This window comes from Cydia strobilella, chromosome 11 (assembly GCF_947568885.1).
Source record: "Cydia strobilella chromosome 11, ilCydStro3.1, whole genome shotgun sequence".
Lineage (NCBI taxonomy): Eukaryota > Metazoa > Arthropoda > Insecta > Lepidoptera > Tortricidae > Cydia > Cydia strobilella.
Window position 1 is genome coordinate 5,425,527 of NC_086051.1, and position 17,742 is coordinate 5,443,268.

General features: G+C 37.3%; 4 protein-coding genes and 1 pseudogene across 5 annotated transcripts in view; 3 read left to right on the forward strand and 2 right to left on the reverse strand.

The window, feature by feature from the left end:
* LOC134745383 (adenosine 3'-phospho 5'-phosphosulfate transporter 2) overlaps positions 1 to 17,742 on the forward strand; it is a 423,869-nt gene that overhangs the window by 184,430 nt on the left and 221,697 nt on the right. The gene's annotated exons all lie outside the window — the stretch shown is intronic.
* The window catches only part of LOC134745355 (tonsoku-like protein), a 431,809-nt gene that overhangs the window by 78,263 nt on the left and 335,804 nt on the right, over positions 1 to 17,742 (forward strand). The window lies entirely within an intron of this gene.
* Positions 1 to 17,742, reverse strand: part of LOC134745351 (axotactin) — a 156,066-nt gene that overhangs the window by 52,001 nt on the left and 86,323 nt on the right. The window lies entirely within an intron of this gene.
* The window catches only part of LOC134745353 (uncharacterized), a 187,840-nt gene that overhangs the window by 5,121 nt on the left and 164,977 nt on the right, over positions 1 to 17,742 (forward strand). The window lies entirely within an intron of this gene.
* The window catches only part of LOC134745675 (uncharacterized), a 61,688-nt pseudogene continuing 48,240 nt past the window's right edge, over positions 4,295 to 17,742 (reverse strand).

Sequence of the window (17,742 nt, forward strand, 5' to 3'; positions counted from 1 at the left end):
GAACAAATGACAGGCCGATATATCGTCCGTCGGACTGGTAATCAGTGGGCCCCTTAACTAATAAGTACCTACTTTTTCCAATGTCATGCATTTATTGGGCGAACATAAAATACAGGATAGGTAATAACGTTCGTAAAAGCGCCTAGCGGATTTAATGTACAGAAAAAATTATCATTGACCTTTATTTTAAAAGTTCAAGAACACTCTTTGTGACTCTTCTAAGTTATTGGAAATGTCAGAGTATGAACTGTTTCTTGCACGTGAGCCAAGGTAATGTTTCGCGTAGAAACAATGCACCGACATCGACACAGGCGAGAGGAGACTGTCAAGCTTGCGACATGTTTGCCAAAATAAGATGACAGACTAATGAACGTGTTTGGACGTGACATTTTATTTGCTTATTGCTATTTAGTTGCGAGGTTTTTGGTATAATGTGCAACTAGTTTCGTGATTAGGTTGTATAGATCCTTGCTTGTGAATGGTTATCACTGCATTTTATTATTATTATTATTTTTTATAAAGAAAACGATTTATTGCCTTTCTTTATTACTAAACTCGTAATTTTCAATATATTACAGTATTTAATAATTAGGTTTTCTACTGGGCATTAAACTTGCTTTCAGTTTGAGTCGCGTTTATAACAGTTTCCCTTTAGATGCCTTTCGGGTATTTTAGAAAATGCTTGTTTTTCTAGAAAATATTCTTAAAATATATATTTAATTAAATGATAATGAAAGAAATGAGGGTAACCATTAAAATTGGGACCAGAACACTAAACGCAGTCGAAACGCTAATACACTCGGTACTTACTTAATTTCTTCTGCGGTTGTCTCATCATCATCATCATCATGTCAGCCGATAGACGTCCACTGCTGGACATAGGCCTCCCCCAAGGCTTGTCTTGGCAAGGCGGTTGTCTAAAATAAAGAAATAAAAGAATTTGCCAATAGGTACATATTATTGTCAAAAATAGCGAATAACTATCAGCTCCCATACATATTCGTATTAAATTAATATTTGCCCTCTCTTATAATAGTATTTTATACAATCGTGATATAATAGAGAGCTTTTCAGTCGAGTACCGTGTTTAAGCAACGAAGCTTGCTGAGTTGCTTAAGTTAAGGTACGAGATTGAAAAGCTTGATTATATCACTATTGTATACAATACTTTTTCTACGAGACAAAAAAAAATACTTTCAACTAGTAGAATCATATAGGTAAACAAACCAAAAGTATACAGCTAAGATACGCGAGCTGCCGCAGCCCGCGATACCTTCATACTCGTACGTGCCCCGGCCGCCGGGCCCGGTGCCCCCGGCGATTTGGTCAACGACACCTCATCGTAACTCATGAGGCCCTGGTACCTGCTCCTTGCTAAATTAAATTTTAAGACAGTTTTTTTCTCGATTTTGGCAACCCTCGCCTATAGAGACTAACAAGCAACGCTAAGCGGTTTTCGTAGGGTATGGATGTGGCTATATGAAGGGTGTCACATGCGCGTTTCTCACGTATGAAGCAATTGTTTCTACTGCAACATAAAATAAAATGTTTTGTTGGCCAACCAATTACAAAGCGGATGCGACGCAGCAGCGTGTTTAAGTAGGCTAATTTGCATTGAATCGAGTCTCCTTTTAAACAAGAAATATTTTATCGAAATGTATGAAGTTCTATTTTCAAAATTTTTATAATTGACTAAACCGTATCGATAAAATTCTTATGCGTGAGTCGGAAGTGCTATGGCACTATCCAACGTTGAAAAGAGTAAGGTTGTAGTGTTGCATGCGACGTTGTAGTACACAGATTATACTCGACGAGTAGAAAAAATATATATGTCAACCATATAAAGTATCATTAGACACTTTTTAGGGTTCCGTACCCAAAGGGTAAAAACGGGACCCTATTACTAAGACTCCGCTGTCCGTCTGTCTGTCTGTCATCAGGCTGTATCTCATGAACCGTGATAGCTAGACAGTTGAAATTTCACAGATGATGTATTTCTGTTGCCGCTATAACAACAAATACTAAAAACAGAATAATATATATATTTAAATGGGGCTCCCATACAACAAACGTGATTTTTTTGTTGTTTTTTTTCCGTAATGGTACGGAACCCTTCGTGCGCGAGTCCGACTCGCACTTGGCCGGTTTTTGTACATCATTTTGTTTTTTCGATGAAGCAAGTTACAGTCAGCCAAATTATTAGCTTGGCTCCCCTGCATACAAATGTGTACCTTTGCAAGGGTACATCTATAAATGTCTATTTAAATGTTAATCACTTAATTCTCGACTGGCAAATAAACTTGTAACAACTTGCTTGCTTTCGCAACAACATTGTAAATCTTTTTGATTTTGGCTTGAAGATGAGTCACTGAGTTCATCAGATACAAATGTCAGCAGGTTGCGGCATTTTTATTATCTAGATATATACTGACCAGTTTCTGGCAAACGGTCCAAACGGTACTATACGTATATTGTTTAGGTGCGTAGGTACCAACTTGATCTCGCTGGCTTTTTAAACAGCTCTTTTGTAAATCAGTTTTTTACAGATATTAAAATTTATCATGTTTCACTAGAACATTCTCATATTAATGACAATCTTAGAGACTTAGACAGATAATATTTAATTACACGAACGGGTCTACTGCGATTTAATTTCATTGCTTTTACCTTTAATTCCCACGTTTCTGCTAGGTTGCAATAGTTGTGGTCACAGAAGACTGACGTCCCGGCAAAATGTCTTTTGAGATATTAGTAAACGACACTAAACTACCCGACATTCGTTTATATAAATGTTCGGGGTAAAAAAAATGAAATTAAATTGCGGTAATTAAATAGTTTTTTTTTTTTTATGATGCATAGGCAGGCGTTTGACTACGATCCCACCTGATGGTAAGTGATGATGTGGTCTACGGTGGAGCATGCTTACCTATGAGATACCTATTAACTCTTGCCTTGAAGAGCTCCAAATTGTACTCATGCGGAAACACAGACTCGGGCAGGGCGTTCCACTCCTTGGCAGTTCGCATAAGAAATGTAGGAGCCAAACGCTTCGTGCGTATTTTTGGAATTCCTACCATGAAGCGATGCCGGAGTGCCGTTTGTCGTGTGGTCCGATGGTAAAAATGGGACGGAGGAACGAGGTTGTGCAGTTCCTCGGCACACTCAAAAAGCGAGAGTTTAAAGTGTTAGAGAGATAAATTATTGTTTATAAATATTTCTATAATACCTAATACCTATTTCATATGTTTAATTTTTTACTCTTTAATTTTCTGAACAATCTGACGTGAGGATAATACTCGGCGATCAACCAATTCATTTCTAATAATTATTATTTTAATGTTTCAATGGCGCTTTCAAAAAAGTTATTATATAATTGAAATATCCAACAGACCAATTCAAACTTTGAGAGAGATCGGTTTGGAGATAAATTCGGGCAAATGCGAGCTGTTCTGTTGCGATTCCGATGAGGCTAATACCATATCGAGATTTGAGGCGGTATTGCCGGGGGTGCGACGCCTGCAAAAGTCAACCTTTTCTCTTTTGGGTGCTCCTATATTTCCGGAAGGCGTCAGTTCGGCTCTGGAAGAGAAAAGGTTGGCTTTAGCTAAGGCCCAGATACACCTCAGCCATTTATCCGCGCATGTCTCGCTTGTTCTTCTGCGGAACTGTTTCGCGATGCCTCGGATAATGTATATTTTAAGAACATCTCCCACCTGGATGTTTCATGACGATGTAGCGAAATTAGATGACACACTCAAGTTAGCGCTGGAGTCAATATTAAATGTACATCTGAATGAGGCGCAGTGGACCCAGGCTGCTCTTCCGGTACGTCACGGGGGTCTTGGGGTTCGTCGGTGTCGTGAAGTAGGCGTAGTGGCTTTCCTTGCCTCGGCACATGGTACTTTGGGACTAGTCACTCGAATATTGTCTGACAATGGTGGCAATTCCCAGATACCTTTTGCTGCGGAGGCATTTGTCAAGTGGTCATCGTTTTGTCAGGGTACGGAACCGCCAAGCAATCCTGCGACCCAAAGAGGTTGGGACGACATCCTATGTAAGAAGGTGGTTGCAGATTTGCTGAGCGAGGCTATTGGCTCAGATTTAGCGCGCCTCAAGACCGCATCTAGGTGCGAATCAGGAGCATGGCTTCATGCGTTGCCTTCCCCTCAGTTAGGCACGTTACTAGATAACGATTCTTTGAGGATTGCGGTTGCCTTACGATTGGGTTCGAAGGTTTGCGAGGTACATAGGTGTATATGTGGAGCCATGGTTCAGGAGGACGGTCACCATGGCCTTAGTTGTCAGAGGTGCGCGGGGCGTTTTTCACGTCACCATGCGATAAATGAGGTAGTTCGCAGGGCTTTGGTCTCAGCCAATGTTCCCTGTGTCCTGGAGCCTCCGGGATTGAGCCGGGCTGATGGCAAAAGGCCAGATGGTCTTACATTGGTTCCTTGGCAGAAGGGTCGGTGCCTCTTATGGGACGCAACGTGTGTTAGCACCTTTGCCCCGTCCCATCTGAGTCACACCATCGGTGCTGCTGGTTCAGCTGCGGAGTATGCGGCTAAACAGAAGCATACGAAGTACTCTGCCTTGGAACCAATGTATGATTTTATACCAGTTGCGGTGGAGACTGCAGGACCTTGGGGTGCGGAGGCTAAGGAGTTTGTGTGGGAATTGGGTCGGCGACTGAGAGATAGGGGTTGCGATCCTCGCTCCGGATCGTACCTGGTCCAACAGATCTCCTTGGCAATTCAACGGGGCAACGCTGCCAGTGTCATGGGGACGTTTGGGCCGGCTACGGTCCGGGGTGGCACCATAGCCTAAATAGTTTAATTTAGTGGTTAAGCTAGACAAAGCCTGTTGCGGATTACATCATTTGTAAGTCGATGACGAAGCCTGTTGCTGATTTGCTTTTGTGTCCACTTGACGAAGCCTGCGTTGCCGATCACGATCTATGCATGGATGTTATTTACTGTTTTATTTATTGTGACGTGGAAATTAATGATACAAATATAAAAATTTATAATTAATAAATATTAGGGGATTAATTCGTTAAATAAAAAATAAATATTTAAAAAAAAAATTCAAACGAGATGACATTAAAATAATGTTATTCAGTTATCGTGCATCTCGCTTGCAGTTGTCCGTACATATATTTGCGCGAGCGAGACGCACGATAATTAAATGCCATTACAGATATCAATCGGATGTCAGTTTACGTTCGATTGGCCTGTAAGTTTCAAGAATTCAATTTGCTCATGTTACTCGTTTATTATAATTGATCTCTTACCAAGCGACCCAGGAAAGGCTGGACGCCCTTCCCAGCCGTGTGTCCCACGCATTTCCTAGGAACAGTTTTCTGTTTCCGTCTTCTGCGCCATTGTTCCACGATATTATGTGGAGTGATACAAGAAATTCGATTCTAGCGTAGTGTTGAGTTTCTACCGGATCTTACTTTATTTACCTTCTTAAAGATCTGCACATATTAAAGAATGGTTACTCATACGAAGGTGCGTTCTCGTCACTGTTATTGGTGTGACCTGACATTATAGTGAGGTAGTTGCGATAGTTATTGCAAGGCGTTTTAACCTCCGGTTTCTAAACACAATAACGCTCACAAGATGACTTATTTCGCTTAAACGGAGGTAGTGTGAATTTAGTGACTAACCCGACTTTATAAGGGATTGGCAGTCTTTTATATGTATTAGTCTATATCTACACAGTCATCCCGCGTCATAATTATGTTTAAAAGTCGCTAAAATAGTGTCTAGATTTTTAACGATTCGTGTTTGCGATGTTTTTTTTTTGTTGACTGGTCGAAGGTCCTTCCACTCACTCGCATGACAGGTACTTTTTATAGCAGGTTAATAAATGCCCAACAATCTATGTAATAAATGGCATGTCGCAGTTTTGTGATAAATGATATGCCGTACCTACCAAATACAAATTAAAACAAGTTTATTTTCCATCGACATTTTTAATGGCCCGTATTTTAAAAAGGAAAATTTGTATTCTTATTTTGTTGTTCTTAAATAGAAACCAATTAAGGTGTGCAAAATAGATTTTTTAATTAAGTGGACCGTTCGAGGACTTACCTTATTTATCTCTGTAATTAAAATAAAACAAGTGCTTTTCTAAAGTACCACTGCACGGATTTCACAGAGCCTCTTAAAGACGGTAAAATGTTTATTGTTGCGTGTCACATTGCAATAGTTAATTAATTAAAAGCAATTACGTTTTATCGTCTAACACCACTCCTATACTTGACATTTGCAAATATACCTATTTTATATGCACAATTCATTAAATATCTTTTTAAATGCAAAGATGCAATTTTCGCAACGTTTATTTGAATAAGCAACAAGCATGAATATGGAACTCTGTTAATCCTAAACCTATTCGGAAAATACTATTATTTTAATTAAACAGTCAAAATTGTCCCGTTTTTGTCAGAAAGGACTTTACCTAAAATATTATGACCACAAGCACCTAAGCTACAGTGATTTCGGATTTAAAAGAGTAGGTATATCTCATTCGCTATAATATGAAATACGAGAAAAAGTGATTTAAACTTTCACGATTTTTACTCATTATTATTTACAACGACGGGACTAAGACAGAGATCGGAGAAGACAGTCTTCTCCGAGACCACGGGGACAACGCCGTCCTCGAAACGTCGGAGGTGGGTTTAATACTTATTTTACGCGATTAAGTCCCGTCGTTGTAAATAATAACGAGAAAAAGTGACCAAAACAGAACCTAATATAAATTATAAATTGAAGTAGATGCCATATAGATGCCACTGAAGAATAATTTGTTCTGTTCTTATTTCAGTTAATATTCATATTGTAAATGTAACTAGATTAAAAACACAAAACGAAATAGTTAATAAAATAATTTGTTTTTTAATAAGTTCATTCACGGGTTTTATTGGAGTTTTATCGCGATGTTTCGGAATCAGTATTCGATCGCAATCCAAGGAGGCCCACTCCCTCCCACTGTAAGGGCATACTCCGAACAAAGACATGGCTGTCACCTTGTATACTTGTAACTTGTATGTTCTTATGTACTTAGTACATGAAGGAATATATGAACTATGGAAAGATGTAGAAATTTACTTTAATATATAATAATAATAATTTTAAGCAATACTGTTTTTTTTATTAAACTAGGAGGCCTCTATTCATCTGAATAGGCCTCATAGTTTCATAAAAAAATCTGTATTAACTATCTATCAGTAGTAACTATCTAGTTATTTCTTGTTATCAAACGGTTATGGATATGATCCGTCAGCTATCCACAATGACATTTCCACAACCAGAATTCTTTTCTGTAACAAATAGCCATTCATGACGAAAAAATACAATTGAACACATAACGTACAGTTTCACGATGTTTAGTTATTCATAATGATATCGTAAAAATAAATAATATTTTTATCACTAATGGCCGGTGAGCTAAGCCGCGGACGGGGACGGACAGACAGACAGATAGTTGATTACGGAACCCTAAAAAATACTACTTGAATAACTTCTTTAGTGTTCTCCTATGAAAGTCTTGCGAGACACTATAACACGTGTTTTTATTATTTTAACACAAATTACCAATGAATTCTTACGTTACACTTAAATTAGGTAATCGGAGGAAGTCACGGTTAGAATTACCGTTATAATAATATAGAAGTGATTTGTATACATAAATCAATAGGTAATATATCAATAGGTACAGGCTAGGTTAGTCTCAAGGTTTCGGTCGAGACAAGACGGACCTGAGAAGTCGTGAACTGAGAAAATCCGTTTAGTGGAGTACTGTCAGACACACAAGTTTTATGCTAACTTTTTAGGATCGCGAAGGATCATCACACCATGACACCACACATAAGTATCGGTCACGTACGACTAAGCTACTCTACTTTTGATCGTAATTACGTATTATTTGGATTTGGAGCCTGTCTAATTCTGTTCCTCATTCTCAACTCTGGAGGAGGTCTGTGCTCTGTGCCCAACAGTCAGATGTATTTAAGTAGGCCGATAATGATAAGTTCTTAACAAGAATAATATTGATCACACCTACTTGTCAAAATTGCAATAAAATGTTACATGTAGATATAGAGTATCGATCGCATTTGCGTGCTCGCCTACCCTCGGACCTCGGCCTCGGCGCCGGCGCAGCCTCGCCGCATTCACCGCCGCCATTGGCTAAATACTGCAATCGCCTCCAAATATAGATTTTTTCACTAACCGTGTCACGACAACACTACAGATATTTCTTTTTAATACGGTTTCGACACTGGTAATGCGTGACTGACTTTTTCAATCAAACTTTGGTGTTTGACACTTTTGCTGGTGTTGAACTGTATTCAAAATAACCGCTAACGTGGGCATATAAGTAGTTGAGAAAAATGCATGAACATTTATAATTTGCTGAACAATGTTGCTGACGTAAATCAAACATTTCCCATTTTATCCGTCTCACATTTTATTTTCCTCAAATAAATTTTGCGTCTGCAATAAGTCGTAGCCTTTAATCGACTAAATTACAAACACGTGAAATCACTATCGTTTCTTGGTAGTCAGGTAATATATCTAAGTAGGCATAGTAGTTAAGTACCTACAGCCTATTTTGATCTCAACAGTTAAGCCATATTTCAGCTTCCTTTATTACGGTATTAAGTTAACTAGTATCGTTTTCGTTTAATAATTGGTTCGATAGGTAGCTATTAAGCCATTATTAGTAAGCGTCTACCATTTTATTGAGATTCGGTTTCAGACAGCTGTTTTTAATTACCGTTTTAAAGTACTAGTTAACAAGTGGATAGGAAAACAATACCTGTGTTTAGTAATAGATCGCTAACGCAACTATTGTTTTTAACAATTGGTTGCTCCACGTTAAATATGGGAACAGCCTCGAAATATTTTGAATATTATATTGCTAAGAAAAGTAATTATATAAACCTGCAATTGTAAAGGGGCCCACTGACTATCAGTCCGCCGCACGATATCGGCCTGTCAGTTGTTCGGAACTGTCAAATTTTTGTTCTAATGTAACTGACTATCAGTCCGCCGGAAGATATCCCCTCTTTAGATATAGCAGATCCATAGGTATAATTTACATTTTACAATTGCAATAAAAATTTAAAATAAATAAAATTAGGTGTAAAACATAAAGATCCATTAAAATTAAATTGGCTGAGCATTTGGTAATTGATAGAACGTAAAAGACCTTGAAAATTAATTAATAGGTAATAATAAAAAACAAAATTCATTGATTATTAAAAAAGATTAAAATTAAAAACAATAAAATAAAAATATATGCGCAGTCAAATTTAGTTAAAATGTCAAAACTTAAAACAGAGATACGCTTTTGTTCTTATTTTTTTTTTTTATTAGACATGCCTTAGTTAATCACATACTTATTATTACATATTATTTAAATAAGAAGGAAAAGAATGAAAGGGTAGGAATGGTAGAAATATTGTCGACTTCTACTTACTGATGTCCTGTCGCAAAGTTTTTAAAATTTCCACATGGAAAAATTTCGGAAACTTCTCATATTTTTGTAAGGGAATCAAAATAACTATTTCATTTACAAAATGAAAGCTCTTGTTCTTGTTTCCTGTGAAATTTCCCTGACATTGCCGAGAGCATTTCCAACTTTTTTAAAACTTTTCGGAACGCACGGTATATGGAATGAAAGAAGCCCCTGGCGTCCGTTGGCTCGTTGGGTGGACGACATCCGGAAGATTGCGGGTCACTTCTGGATGAGATTAGCTCAGGACCGGGACAAGTGGCGTACTGGAAGAGAGACCTATGCCCAGCAGTGGGCGATAAAGGGCTGATATGATGATGATGATAACCTACCACCAATTTCACACTGACATGTACTTAGCCTGTGCGTAAGTTGTGTAACTTACTTTCTATGCATCTCGCTCGTACTTGCATTTTAGTGCTATAGGTACTTCTTAGGTAGTTGAACTAGGTAACTATATGTTAAAAACTTAAAAGCCGCGCAAGTGCGAGTCGGACTCGCCCACCGAGGGTTCCGTACAAATTTAACAATTTTTTTTATGTTATACATATTTATAGTTTTTAGATTACTTGCCAAATTTAATAGTTCTAAGTCAACGGGAAGTAATAAATATAAATTTTGATTCCCTTGAGAGTGTCGATATTAACGTTTTTTGCGGCATTAACGGCCGTATTTTTTTTTTCGTAACTTGGAAGTTTTATTTTTTCACAGCTTGAAGGGACATAAAGGGTATTGACGGAAAGATAAACTGATGGACGGACGGACGGACTACAAAGTGATCCTATAAGGGTTCAGTTTTTTCCTTTTGAGGTACGGAACCCTAAAAATCAACTGGTTTTTATACCTTTATCTTTTACAGTATCTTGAGTCACATAACGGACGGACTTTAATGCGTTTTCGGAAGTAGTAATGATTAAGCGAAGATATGCCACAAGTCACAACCTGTCCTTGTGGTAACGGTATGACCGGATGCCGGATGGCAATGAAGCCCCATAAAAACTTGTTAGAATAACGTTATACCTATTTAATTAATTAATTATGAAAATTGGTAGTCCATTTCCCATGGAAACCTTATAGGAAATTTAAATTATTTATTTCTTACGTCATCACGGTAGAACGATATACATATACGTATATTATTTATAATAACAAACTTATATGTAAATTAATAACATTCATGCACCAGGCAGCTTTCTTCTTTCGGAGCGAACAGAGTTCGTATAAAAAACAATCGGTAGATACCTAGTACATATACATTTTCCACGAATAATTTTTGAATGTAACGAATATAAATAGAAAGAGAGAGAGATGGAGGCTACAAAGAAATCCAATTCAAAAATCTAGATCAAATTTCTTTACCAAAATATTTTAACGACACAAGTAACAGAAAAATACTAAAAAATTCTAGGTTTCACAGTAAAATTGTGAGATCGTTAAGAATCTTTGAACATTTTAAGCTACCTTAAAAGGGTAATGAAGCTCGTTCTAAAATTCTTGCCTACTTAAACTGATGGTAAGCTAAGTGTTTGTTTCAAATTAGTCGCTCAGTAAAAGTTTTTAGGTGAACCTATCGAGTGGCCTATTGTCACTGGTTGGCTATTATTTAGCTTTAATTGATTTTAGCGGTGATTGTTAGAGTAGAAAGTTCCACTATAAGAGGTAAATAGCCTTTGACCTAGTATCTTTCATTATCTGCTTCAAATTTTTCGCATTTTGGTACTTAATTATTTTTTGCACGGTTCAAAGTTCTGTTTTAATTTTTTTTGCAAGTTCTTAAACGATTTTCATGTTTTATGTTTATTTTTATTGTTATATATGTGCCATTCTCAACCAAAAGGGTACTTATTGTCGGTCGTCAATAAGGCGCTATTTCCCTATAGCTTCAATTTGAAATCAGCCTTATCGACAAGCGACAATGTGGTACCTTTTGGTTGAAAACGTCACATATATTTCTAAGATTACGCAGTTTGTATTAAATGATGGCAGTACAAAATAAATGTTACCTACCTACCTAAAACTTGTATTTAAAAATGAAATGAAAAATGAATTATTTAGATATCAAAATTGCAGCTAATTACATAGTAGACGAGTATTAATTACATTTTTAGGAGTAGGTATTCTATTGTTAGGCAGCCTAGGAATAGATAGAATAATTTACGTATTGTACGTATATATAGTAGCATAACCTCTGCTCACCTAAGTGCAGTATCCTACATATAATTGTAGTCATTACACACCTTCAAAAGGTTATCTAAATCGCATAGCACTAAGCGTATATCTGCCCTTATTGCAACATTGAAGTGACCATAAAATGCGTGATGTACATCGTGAAACTTTCTTCGACTCTCTCGAGCAAAAGTAAGACTTACTACTTGGTATGTTATTCCGAGGACTGGCGTGGAAATAGTTTTAAACATATTAGTATTCACGGACTTAGGCTGTTTACTGTCTACATTGTTTAATATTCCTAGGGTGTGATATGTCTAGATACGAAACAGGAATAAAGATAATAACATTAATAACGTCATTAAAAGACTGATAATAATGTTGCTGTAACATACATGTAACCACATAACGCCACTGTGACAATTGTGACGCCATAATGATAAAATTAGCAGTAATTATATTTTTGGATATACCAAATACTTAAGGTTATTGTTTTTGTAATTTTTGGCGTATAGTTTACTTTAACTTACCACATAAATACAGTAGGTAAGCTATTATGAAGAAAATACTTCGCAACCGATGAGACCCAATAAATTATAGGTATTAATAGTTCTTTCATAAAATAATAAAGTACTTTAATTTTACAGCGCGTGCTAATGAGCCGTACTTTCAGCAGGAACTAATAATAGGGAAATATAGTGACAAATGAAAATTAATAAGCTGTGATTATAAAATAAGAATGCTCGAACAAGACACTGCAGCACAGAATTAATTTTATACGTATAAGTAATAGGATATTATCATAACTGCATCCAAAATCACTACATATTTGGCAACAAAGTAAAACACAAAATGTCAGAAGGCACTTGCGGTCAATTTATTATCTGCCATAATTCCATATTAATGCAAGTAAATGGCAAACCTGATAAAATCGTGACTAGGTCTGTGATGCAACTTGCATAATTTCAGCTTTTCGCGCTAGGTAGCGTTGCGTAGATTCCCGTGGACTCGATCTGTTTACTTTTTTGCTATTAATAATTAACTTTGCCACAATTGGGTAAAGGCCACGAACATAAGAGTAAGTATACCTTTGTATAGCTTTATAATCTTTTCCGCAATCACCGCCAAACGTCAAAATATGCCATGAACGTAAACATGGCCTACAAATGTTAATAAATTTACGATTTTCTATATCGAAATAAGACTAAGAGATGATTATCAATGGAAATTAGACTAGGAGTCCGATTCAGATTTATTTAACAATTTATTATGGTTTTAAACTGGTTTTGATATGATCTCGACTTCATTTAGCATCCGCCAATTAGCGTGAGCTATCTTTAAGGTAGTATCAAAACCATTTACAAATTGTTAAATCTAAATCGGACCCTATTTCTTGTCTACATGCTTATATTGCTTATGTATACATACATACTCTGACGACCGGTTTGGCCTAGTGCGTAGTGACCAGGGACCGGACAACCCTTTCCGCGATAAAACCCTTTCAATGGGCGACACTTAAACACGGCTAACACATTGAAATACTTTCCCTTTTGAACTGCAAGCCCATTCATACCCTTACCTTTGACTAACCCTTACCGAAAAGCTAACCAAAAATAAGGCTAGCTCTTAATAAGGGTTACCCTTATCTTTAAGCGCTTTTTATAAAGGTTTCCCTTGAAAACATACAGAGTGAAAGAGACAGGATTAGTATATATCTACGGTAGTGTATGAAAAGGAAAGAAAATACGTGCCTAGTCAAAGAACGCCGCCGTCGCCGCCGACGATCGCTCGGATTCAAAGTAATGTGTGCTTTATGAACAAGGTAGACGACTTAAATTAGCACGCTTATATGCTAAAAAGGAAGCCCTTTATAAGGCTAACCCTTATAAGCAATATGCAAGGTGTTGGTGAGCGGATGATAAGGGTTTTGTAAGGGTATTTGGGCTACCGATTACTCAAATGTGGTAGCTTTATATAAGGGTTTTTAAAACCAAAACAAAGGGTTTCGTGAGTTAAGCCTTATGCAATACCCTTATAAAACCCCGATAAGGGATAGCGGGCCGGTCCCTGGTAGTGACCCTGCCTGTGAATCCGATGGTCCTGGGTTCGAATCCCGGTAAGGGCATTTATTTGTGTGATGAGCACATATATTTGTTCCTGAGTCATGGGTGTTTTCTATGTATTTAAGTATCTATATATTATATATATCGTTGCCTGAGTACCCATAACACAAGCCTCCTTAGGCTTACCGTGGGACTTAGTCAATCTGTGTAAGAATGTGCTATAATATTTATTTATTTAATATTTATTATTTATTTATACTTACCTATATTATTTAGATACACAGTTTTTTTTCAGCCTATATACGTCCCACTGCTGGGCACAGGTCTCCTCTCAGGCACGAGAGGGATTTGGCTATAGTCCCCACGCTAGCCCAATGCGGGTTGGGGACTTCACATACACCTTAACACACAGATACACAGTAACGCTCTATAAAACCAGGAGTTTTGGAACAAATTAGCCGTGATAGATATAGACATAGATATAAATATAGACGGACAGACAGACAGATAGACAGACACATGAGTGATGCTAAAGGGTTTCGTCTTTTTCCTTTTGAAGTACGGAACGCTAAAAAAGGGGATGTCTTCATATTTTACTTGATACCCATATTATTTATCATATTTTTCTTGTCTATGTCGACAAGTATTTTAATGTACGTTGCTGCATTCGATCTTTTATGGCCTATCACCTAAGTTTAGCACCAAGACAATGGTGTGAAATCTCCCACTTAGAAAGTGACCGTCCGCGTCCGTTTGTTTGGTAATAAAATTGACAAATCTTACGTGAGTTGCCATAGACCTGTGCGCTAACATTTTGTACTCACATTGTTTTACGTTTACCGTAACTATATGTGTAAATGAAATAAAACTATGAAAACGGATTATATCGCGTATATTGAATTTATAATACATCCCGACGTTTCGAACTCTTTACAGCGTTCGTGGTCAACGGGTGACTGAGGAAAAATTACAAAATGCAAAAATACCCACATACTAAAATAATGAACAATCATAGACTACAAACTTTAAGGCTGGTTGTACATGCAAAATCGGTTCATAAGGCTAGTTATACACTATAATTATTTTTCAAGTAAAGATATATATATATACGCGATAAAAAACTATGCCGGCTCCAACCCTACACCACGGACCCGAGAAGATTTAATTCCCTCCTAAATTGTAGGAGGGTATCCCAATATGGGACCGGCAACAAACTCGGCGGGACACATCTTTTCAAAACATCAGAATGTCCAGCATCATCCAACACTACGGTCTCACAGTCTATGTCTCGCTTGCTCCTTTATCAGGTGGACTACAGGATCCCAAGCTGGTGGTAGAGAAAAGCCATCTTCCCTATTAAAGTTTGGATATTTCTTAATCTCAATGGCCTCGCGCAGCATTCTGGGTATGTAACGCTTCTCCTTGGCAAGAACCAGAGGCTTATCAAACTTGATTGAGTGATTGGCTTTATCCATGACATGCTCACAGACAGCAGACCTAGGTCGACGGTGCTTGACATCAGCTATGTGTTCCTTCACCCGAGTGGAAATGCTCCGTTTCGTCTGCCCGACATATGATAGGCCACACTCACAGTCCAGCCTGTACACTCCTGCAGTCTGTAGAGGGGTATTGCATTTTACAGGCCTCAGGAATTGTGACATCTTCTTCATTGGCTTGAAATATGTTTTTATAGAAGCACGCTTCAAGATGTGGCTGATCCTGTCCGTGACCCCCCTGACAAAAGGCAGAATGGCAGGCCTGCGCTCAACTGTGGGGATCTTAATGTGGGACCTCTGGTTGACCCGCGGTATCCTGAGCTCGTTTGCCTGGAGCGCGCGCCTGGCATGCTGGAGTTCCGCGGCCAGATGCTGGTCATCACATATCCTCTGGGCTCTCTGAAACAAAGATTTGCCTACTGTAACAAGTTGACTGGGATGGTGATGCGATTTGCCATTTAAGTACCTATCAGTATGAGTAGGTTTCCTATACACAGTGCGACCTAGGGTGTTATCAGGATTTCTTTTTACCAATACATCTAAGAAGGGGAGAGAACAGTCTTTTTCCAACTCCATAGTAAATTTTATTTTGCTATGGATGGAATTTAGGTGATCCAAGAAAGTTGAAACACTACTTTTTGGAAGTATAGTAAAAGTGTCATCTACGTATCTTTTAAATATCTTCGGTCGCACAGGAGCCAATGAGAGTGCCCTCTCCTCGAAGTCCTCCATAAAGATGTCAGCGACTACTGGAGACACCGGAGACCCCATGGCCACGCCGTCGACTTGAAGGTAGAATTCACCATTCCATAGCAAGTAGCCAGATGTAAGGCAATGTTCCAACAGCTTAGCATATTCCTCTGACATGTTCTGCTCACATAACCTCTTCTTGACAATTTCAATGCAGTCTTAGTCTTAGTGTTGGATGATGCTGGACATTCTGATGTTTTGAAAAGATGTGTCCCGCCGAGTTTGTTGCCGGTCCCATATTGGGATACCCTCCTACAATTTAGGAGGGAATTAAATCTTCTCGGGTCCGTGGTGTAGGGTTGGAGCCGGCATAGTTTTTTATCGCGTATATATATATATCTTTACTTGAAAAATAATTATAGTGTATAACTAGCCTTATGAACCGATTTTGCATGTACAACCAGCCTTAAAGTTTGTAGTCTATGATTGTTCATTATTTTAGTATGTGGGTATTTTTGCATTTTGTAATTTTTCCTCAGTCACCCGTTGACCACGAACGCTGTAAAGAGTTCGAAACGTCGGGATGTATTATAAATTCAATATACGCGATATAATCCGTTTTCATAGTTTTATTTCATGAGTAACTATCGCGGTAACCGAAGACAATATTATATATGTGTAAATTCAAATTGATTGATTACGACTGGATTATGCAACTGAGTGACAGTGTTAAAGTTTGTTTTGTAATCTTAAGATAGTAAATATAGCAATATAATAATGTACATATTTTTATATATATTTATGTTAGTTCATATTACAAAAAAACGATATACAGGTTGGCTATAAAATATGTGCATTTTACTATGGGACCAACCACCAAATCGCGAAAAAAATACACAATAAAAGAAACAAATATAGCCATGAAGACAATTAAAAAAAGTTGGATGGCGAATAATGTTTGCCACCGTCGTGGTATAAAAAAAAATGTAGGTTTAGTCACCAAACTGATAAAAGTATGCAAAATTTCAGCACAACAGCAGCATATTTATTGATAAAATGACTTGCAATATTGGCAATATGGTTTTGAGCGGGATAAATTATAATATATACATACATATTTATGAGCATTAATAGGTAAGTAAAAGCTTATAAAATCTTATTACCCAGCATTCAATAGCAACTTTAATACTCGTGTTATTGAATTGAATGGTAAGATAATGTTACCAGTTACTACTCATTCTCTCATAAAATTAAATGGTCATCAAATGAAAGTTGTCCACAAGTAGGAAGCAGTAGTTTAATTGCAGACAGCTTGCTTCTATGTAAGCCCATTATTTAACTTAACACCTTTGTGTATAAATATGTTTAAACCTACACGAGAATGCATAATAAATCCCGTTTTCCGTTTCCGTTTTGTGGAATTAAACTTAATCACTTAGACGTTACTTAATTGATTGTAAGTTTTTTGAAATCTGTTACATGTAGGGTCACTCCACTAATTTAGTGTAAAATTATATTTTTAAATTATAAATAAATAAACAGCATTACTTTTTGACAACGAACACATCACATTTTTTCCTTACTAACTATCGTTATAATGATTGACCCAATATAAGTCTCATTATATGTCGTTGCACAATTATTATATTTATTATCATACCTGCTAGTTTAATTTTTACCTTTTTATTATTTCAAGTAGTCTGCATCGAAGGAACGCGCATTTTGACTACGTCGTAGTTTTTATTAGATTCATGCACTGGCCGTGATATTGGCCAGTCAAGTGTGTATAATGTAATGTA